General features: G+C 47.5%; 1 protein-coding gene across 1 annotated transcript in view; it reads right to left on the bottom strand.

Annotated features, from left to right (window-relative positions):
* Nucleotides 1-6,719, bottom strand: part of Capn13 (calpain 13) — a 107,123-nt gene extending 100,404 nt beyond the window's left edge. The window contains exon 1 of the mRNA XM_023711010.1: nt 6,560-6,719. The gene's annotated coding sequence lies outside the window, so the exon portion shown is untranslated. The remainder of the gene's footprint in view (nt 1-6,559) is intronic.
* Nucleotides 6,720-8,520: the final 1,801 nt, after the last annotated feature.

The following is an 8,520-nucleotide window of genomic DNA, read 5'->3' as shown; positions in this document are numbered from 1 at the left end:
AGGGTGAGAGGAGGAGAAGCAGAGAGAGATTTTGTGCCTGTGCCCATCTGCTGCAAGTAGAGAACCTAGGACTCTTCTGAAGGACAGCTTGTGGGAGATGGTCTCAGCATGAGAAACAAACATAAATGTCAGCTTTTGAGGACTGGAACCTAAACCCCAGAGGAGACCTCACCCCAGGTCGCCCACACTTGCAGTCCTCTCAGTGTTCCCATGCCTGTGTGTCCTAGAAGCAGCAGCTTGGGGTTGAGGCCCCTGGGAAGGCAGTTCCCAGAGGAAACTTGTGCATGGCTTGCTTTGTAGAATGTGAAACTGAGGCTTAGGGTCCAACAGAAGCTTCATCATGCTTTTTCAGACTCCTGTCCCATGCCAGCTTCCAGGCAGACAAAGTCTGTACTTTATATCCTTCCCGGAGCTTGACTGGAGCCTAGAAGGACACTGGGCTGGCGAGAAGTTTTCAATCTATGAGACTACCTCTAGTCTGCCATGGGCCACGAATGTGGGGGACAGGAGGAAAGAAGCCTGTCCTGCGGCTCCAGACTTAAACAGCTACGAAGCATCCCAAAGCTGGAGCAGGTGCCAGAGAAGCGAGCGCTCGGAATAGAACTATCATTGCCTGCCAGCGACTGGGTCCAACCGCAGGGCTGCCTGCCAAGCAGATCAACAGCTTGGCACAAGATGGCAGAATGTGGAGGCTGCCTGCTATGACAGGTAGGGAAGACCCATCCCCTCTTTGTTATCCAAAGAATTACTGTAGCTTCATTAGAGCTTCTGAGCCTTGGTCACATCTCTCTCACCTCTTGCCTCAATTTCCCCATTTGTCTGCCCTTACTCTTGCAGGTGCCTTTTGACTGTCATAGTGTGTGTTTCTGGCACTGAGAATATGGGTTCTTACACACCCTGTATTACATTGTTGGCAGGTGATAAAATAGGAGCCAACAAATGTTTTATTCCTTTCCATTAAGTTTAGGCTCGTTCTGTGCCAACACAGGAGAAGGAAACTTATCTTTGCTAGAAAGAATCCTCCTCTCCCCTCTTTAGAGACTTTTGATGGATTGTTCAATTTAAAAGGAGATCTAAAAAGCTCTTGAATAAACTTTTACCTCTGTGTCGTGCGCATGGTGGAACATTCTTTCTGGGTACTGCAGCTCTATGCATCTCAGCAACTGCATAATATTGGATATTTTCCTAGGTTTCTGGGCATAGATTGTTTTCTACCCACGAAGAAGATGAGCACTTCCCAATTAACTGGTTCAGATTTTCTCTGAAATTAGAGGGACACTGAAGTGGGGACTCCCAGGCACCAAGTCAGGTCCTAAGAGCTGTCGCCTCACACCAGCTCCTTCTGCTCCAGACCCAGCTCCCTTCCTGCCTGCTCAGTCCCAAGAAGGGGGCTGCACTCAGGGTCTCTGCACCAGAGGGGGCCACACTCGGGGTCTTTTTTCCTTTCCTTTTGAAGGTCTTTTTCCAGTTGAGGCCACATTCAGATAATCCATTTATTCCTAAGGGATTTCTTCTTGGCCTATCTTCTTAACTTCTCATTAAAGTGAGACAAAGAGAAACAAAAGGGATGAGGCAGGTGAAGGCAAAGGGACCACATGGAGAAGGTGGCAGGGACACTCCACAGAGAGGACCTCGGCTAGGAAGGACCCTAGGGGAGTCAGCAGTGGCACAGGGCTGCGAGGAGGAGGAGGAGGAGGAGGAGGAGGAGGAGGAGCAGGAGGACGGAGGCATGGGAGACCAGGAGCAAGGAGGATAAGCGCCGTCGGGGAAGGCACTCCATACTATGCTGCCAGCCTAGGGTGTTGCTGCTACATCCCTCTTCATCCCCCAGATGTTAAGAAGGCTCAAGCCATAGCTGCTGTGGCCCCAGCTGGAGCCCCGAGGGATCCCATCCCCGTGCTGCTTAGCCTGCCATGCAGTGGGCAGGAAATCACTGTGCAGCCAGCCCTGGTCCTGTGAGCCAGGCACCTCGGGGATACAGCCTGCGCCTGGGCACTCTGGGCAACCCACAAGGTCAGGGTCAGGGTTAAGTGTGGAGAAGGTGGTACTGGAGGGCCCTGAGTGGACAGAATATGCCAAGCCACTAGAGTCCCAGAACCAGCTCATTTGAAAGCTTTGGCCTGGACTCCTCCTTCCAAGTGACGGCTCCTGAAGACATCTCAACTTTGATTCCTGAAAGGAAGCTGGTGCCTTCAGGACAGAGCTTAATAGTGTGGTTCAGCTGGTGTTCAACCACTGCTAACGCAAGTTTAAACTAGAGAGGAGACAGCATTTCACTTAGAGATACAGGGCATGTGTCTCTATGGCTTAGGCTCTTATTGGCTCCTCATCCTTGGACACTGAGAGGCCACTGGATTTAGATGAGGTCACTGGAGTATTTAGAACAATGGCTCCAGCCCACACGTGTGATAGGGCATGGCTGGGTCTCCCTGCAGGGTGGCACACACATCCTCAGGCTTGGGAGGTGGGTGTGGCAGAGGTGAGCCCTTGTAGTCGAGGGCAGAGTACTGCCAGAAGGAAAGAGGGCAAACAAAGGTGCCTTGGGGCTTATTTGGTGGAGTGGAGATGTTAGCACCAAAGCCCTGCTCTCTCCCGGCATAAAGACTCAGAAGCAGCCCATCCCCAGACCTCTGCCCCAGGACATAGCCTTCCTCAGTATCCATGGGTTCCCAAGGCTCCCAGTCCTCTGTGGACACCCAAATGCAGGCATGTTCAAGTCCCTCCTATACCAGGTATGATTGAAACAATGGTGGATGCTTAAATTTTAATTAACATGTTACAGTAAAAAGCACATTGCCACTATTACCCCCTAAACCCTCCCCTAATGCATGAAGGCATTTGTCCCATTTTTCTTAACACTTTCTAAAGTAGTTCTGGAAGTCCTTTTTTCCTGAGTATCTTTGGTGGTGCTGTCGCCGCCGCTGCCTCAACATTCTGAATCAATGCAAAATATTTCCCTTCAGGGGTCATTTGGACTTTACGGAAGAGCCAGGAGCCACCCTGTACCAGATCCAGCAAATGCGATGGATGAGGACACTTTGTGGGATGTTCTCACAGGGTGGTCCTTCTGCCAGGTGACACTGGACAGCAGCCCTTACTTCTGGCCATACCTTATGAAGATGCTCATGAAAAAGGACTTCCAGAACCACTTCAGCAAGTGTAAGAATGGTGGATCAGTGTGTTCAAAGTGAGAGAGAAGATTTTGGGGGGGATTTATGGCAATATCCCTTCTATGCATACATTTAAAAAAATTAAATACCATATATTTCAGACACGTATGATACCATAGGCATACAAGTGCAAATGTATGCTTACAATATATAACGGCAAATTCAATATACATATTGATATATTAATAGTTTGTGCATATTCTTCTGTGTATTTTATATCACCTCCGGATTACTTATAATGTCTAACGCAATGTAAATTCAGTACAAAAAATTGTTATGCTATATTGTTTAAGGGAAATGATGGAAATTTTGTTTGTATTCAATGCAGAAATTTTTTTCCAATATTTTTGATCAATGATTGGTTGAATCTGAGGCTACAGAACCCACAGATGTGGGGCCAACTGTATACTGGGAAAAATCTAGTGGGATATGTATATATAATCAATACATGTGTCTGTAGGATATGTGTTCTCTCGTGTGCTATCATTTATACCCCTTTCCTCTCATCTCATGTCCAGCTCCAGCAGCGGGAGCGCAATGGAGCAAGCCCTCGCTTCACATCCCTCTGTCCTCTCTTTCTAATTTGGGTCTGTTTGTCAGATCCAACTCATAAACAGCATTAAACAAATGAAAGCAAAGAGATGGGCACTGAGGCACTGCCGAGTCTGGGTAAAATGACCTTCAGCTGCATTTCAACAGGAGCACCTCAGGGATCCTGTGTCCAATTGTCTTCCTTACTAAGATGGTAAAACAGTGCTTGGCTGAGCTTTCCCGCTTGTTTCTTGGGAGAATCAGCTTTGGAAATGTGTGAACTTTACATATACCGAACAACTTCTCATTATATCGCAGAATATTTTACTCAAAAATATTTACACAAAGTGAAAAAGAAGTATATAATAGAGTCCATGGAGAATTCAGGAATGAAGACTGAAAGGAGATCGAGCCTTCTTAGAACAAGGCAATGCTTCCTAATGTGTGTTGGGGTGGGGCTTGGCAGATGCACTCAATTCGACCAATGTCTTTGCTTTGTCTTTTTTTTTTTTTTTAATTGAGTACAGGATCTGCAGAGACTACAGGGTCTCACTACACAGACAGACTCGTAATGATCCTCCTGTTTTCAGCCTCCCAAGTGCTGGGATTACAGGCATGCACCACCACGGCCAGTCTCAGCGTGCCCTGGGGGCAGGACTGGCACAGCATGTGGTGCCAGGGATTGAACCCTGGTCCCTGCATCTGCCTAAGCAGGTGCTTTAGTCTACTGAGCTATCTGGCCAGCTTTGTGTTAGTTTTCTAAGAGGCTTTATGTGCAAATCTGAATCACCATCATCTGAGAAGGAGAGAATAGGAGACAACAACAGTCCAAACACTCATTATGGAACCGTTATGTCCAGGAGTTCTCAGAAACAGCCTCCATAATTCTCATTCAGCCCATGATTCTTTAAGAAACATTGTTCAAGAGGCAGAGTCCAAGGGTTGTTGTGACTAATATTTTGCCTGGATTTTGTATAGCTTTGGGCTTCTGTACAGAGAGGGGCATGAGCCATTGCACAAAGTCTGGGAGCTTTAGGAAGCATGCGGACTTCCTACCAGCCCTGAGGAAATGGGCTGGAGCATCGGACTTGAAGATACTCTATGGTTTTCTCATGAGAGAAAGAGGTATCACCAGGACATACCAGTGTCTCAGAAAACATAGACAATGAGAAGCCCAACTTTACTGAGCCTGTTTTCTGTACTGTCTTGGGTTCTTTTAGCCTTTTTTAGTCTCTCAGTATTCTTTCTACCCAAGCCAAGAAAGTGGCTCTGCCAACTCTTTCTGGTCTCAGATAAGGTGCTAGACTTTGAGGGGGAGGGCCTGGCTTTCTCAGTGGCTATCAAGAGGGCCAAAGGGCCCTCTTGACCTGTGTTGCTTCCCATCTTCCTCTGTTCATTTTCCAGTCCCTCTCTCTCTGCTCAGGGATTGCACCTCCCAATAAACCTGTGCAGTAGCCCTTACACTTGGCTTCAGGTTGTCCTTTATAGGGAAGCCAGTCTAAAGTAATGACTGCAACTTTTTGAGCACTTATCATGTGCCAGCCACCACTGCATGCTTTGCATACTACATCCTTGAACCCTTGCAATTGACTGCCACATGTTAGTGATGAGGAAATGGGGACCCAGTGAGGTAAAATACCATGCTAAGTGTCACATGAATAATGCATAGGGTAACACAAAGAACAGAGTACATCCTCAATGCCAGTAGGTAGGCCATTAATTTGTGTATTCCCTGATAACACTTTTTCTTCTAGGATGTTCTTCTAAGTCGGTCATGAAATCTAACAAAGTAATGGGGTGGGGCCAAATGATGTGCAGTAAAACTCTAGCTCTGCCACAGTTGTGTCTGGTGTGAGCTTAACAGCAAGTTGCTTTTTCCATATGCAAATGAGACATGTAATATGGTTGAGCGACATATTACTGTTAACTACTATGCAATTGGTCGGCCATTATATTCTCATCAACCAAGGTACTGAGCAGCGGACTTCCTGTGGCTCTCACACACTCTCCCTCCCTCCACAAGCAAGAAGGTCAAGCTGAGTACAAGGTGGGGCATTCAAAAGGGAAGGCTGATGGGAGACCCAGTGAGTGCCTGCTGGGTGTGAGCAAAGTCCTGCCTGGGACCCAGGACAGTGACTCCACTGTAACCATGGTGGAAGATACCTGCACTTGCTCAAATCTGGTTAGCTTGCTTTCAAACTAAATGGCTAAACTGCCTCCCTGAGAACAGCATTGCATCTCCAACATGACCCAACGTGAGTAGGCGCAGAGCTACGCTCAGTACATGACAGTGGCATAGCTAAAGAGCTGCAGGAACATCTGAGTTTCAGAAGTGGCAGCAATCTGCCTTTTGGGATTAGTCCAGATTTTTCACCCTTATTCATGTATGAAATCAGGACACTAAAGTGTTAGAAAACAGAGGGCCTGGGCTCATTTCTGCCTTTTAGCAATGTTCTAAGAGTACCTACTATGCATCTGATTGACATCAGCGAGCACAGGAGACATAATTTGTGCCACCAGCGAATCCCCTGTGGTCAATCATGGTCTCAAGATTTCAACTTTGAGCAGAAAGCCATGATTCAATAACTGCAAAACCCTCTATTTGCATGAATTAGGTAAAATGTAATAGGTTTCTCCTAGAAGTCAAACTTATCTTTTCCTTTGTTTTTCTTAAAGCATGTCCTTGGACCACTGGAAGAAGAAATAGCCAGTTTACAGAACTACCAAATAGTACCTCTGTGGTGGGAACGCAAAATCTGCCTTCTCAAGCAGCTCCCTGGAAATTCAGGAGGTCACTCATGTCAGGAGTGCTGGCTCACTCCTGAGCCCAGAAAGACCTGCACTCACTCTCACCTTACCTGGGTCCTGCTCAGGTAACAATGATGGAGCGGCGCTCAGCAGTGCTCTTGCAGGAGGCTAAGTGGGGACTGGGCTGTCCCACAGAGTCGGCACCAAGAGTCTGCAGGATGGAAAGGTGCAGAAGGGCTGGTGGAGGACAGCACAGGCTCTTCGGAGGACTGTGAGACCAACACAGCGCCAGCAGGAGCTGGCTTCTACCCCTCCGGCTCTTCCTTATATATGGCACACCAGGTGCAGGGACTCCACCTTAGTTAAACAGTGACCTCAGTGCTTGGCCCTGGCAGGAGAGCTGGGGAGGAGGGGTGGGAGAGAATATGAGAATATAAGAATGTGAAAAGGTCCTGGCTTTTAACAGTGAGAGCTCCCAGACCCACCATCCCAGCACAACCCCTTCGTGGTCTCACTTGTCTCCTGGATACCCTCAGCTGCTGATTGCTCAGCTGCATTGGCTGTGGTTTCCATTGTTTCCAGATGTGTCCATTTCTTCATCTGTATTCTGCTTCAGGGAATTTATGTTTTTGCAATACCTTTCCAGAAGCATAGAGGAAGTGCTAAGAGAATAGTCAGGGTAGAACCTTCCTTCATGTCTCCTTCCTCTCTGGAAACACACTGCCACGTCTTCTCCATCAAGCGTGGCCACTCAAGGCAAGTCCTATGCTACACTTTTTCTACTTCTGAATTAGCATCTTCTGTTTACAAATAAATTTCAGAACAGATCAACATCGGGCATGGTGTGACCTGGGATGGAGTCTGCATCATTCCAGTTTAATGGGTTGGGGGAAAAATCAGCTGAGGCAGGCCAGTCCCATGTTTGCTGAGTCTAGAACCCTAAGAACACGCTTTACCCTCTGTGATAGGAGCTAACGATACAACCAATAAAACAGGAAACATGGAGAAATCATCATCTATTCTATGAATGGTCGAGATCCAAACTGGGAGGGTAAGAAGAGATGGGAAGTGGAACATGGAAAGAAGAATCCAAGCACCCATGAGAAGTGGCTTGGAGAAACATGGTGGGTGAGGGTGGGGAGTAAGGATTTGAATGGAAGTGGTCTTAGCTCTGGTTCTACAAGTTCTGGCTTCATGATCTGGGCAAGCTCCTTCTTCTCTGAGCGTTAGTTTACTAATCTGTCCAGAGAGGCTTCTGATGCCTGTCCTCTGCCTGATGCTTGCTTAGCGGGGCACCTGGGATCACACTCTGTTAAGACTCCCAGTATAAATACACTAATCAGTGTGCACACTGTTAGATAGATACGGTTAGTGGGAATGTATATGTTTGTGGTGCACTCCCAAAATAATTCTACTGAGAGTGTATCTAATCACCAATGTTTGACAGCTATCATTTCAAATAGTGAGAGAATGCTTTATGGAACCACACCCACATGGGCCTATATTATCCCAGTGCCTCAAGGGAAAGGTTTCTGGCCCCCATATGGTGGCCTTGAGTACTGCCATATCACACTATAGTTTTCCCCAAGAGCAGGAGCCACTGTCCCTAGAGTAGATTTGAGGAGTACTAAGCACAAAGGGAAACAAAAGTCTCTTGGTGTAGAGTTTGGGGCTGGAAGACAGGCAGGTCACTTTAGGGATAATTGTACTATAAGAAAGGCCCAAGTGAGTGCTGTGAGGGAGAGCAGTTTGCAAGCCCAAGAGACTATTTGCTTTTTTGACTTCTTCAGCCCTTTAGTGTTCTTCTCCCCCTTCATGTGTGGTCTTCAAAACCTATTGATGATCTGTGCTTTCCAGAAGAGGCCAGCCTGGGGCTAGAGACTGGGTGACTCCTAACAACAGGTTCTCAGCTGGACGTCTCCTAGGGAAGAACTGCAGCATGGCCCTCTCTTTACAAGCTGCTCTGAAATGCCACTCTTTGGTTCCAGCACCAGATCCACCCAGGCTGTCCTGGCTCTCCGAGGCTTGGTCTACTTCCCTATGCAGGAGGCCTCCACCATCACTTCCTGTC

This window comes from Octodon degus, unplaced genomic scaffold (genome assembly GCF_000260255.1).
Source record: "Octodon degus isolate 3935 unplaced genomic scaffold, OctDeg1.0 scaffold00019, whole genome shotgun sequence".
Lineage (NCBI taxonomy): Eukaryota > Metazoa > Chordata > Mammalia > Rodentia > Octodontidae > Octodon > Octodon degus.
Note: the sequence above shows the minus strand (reverse complement) of the source record. Positions and strands in the feature narration are given on the sequence as shown.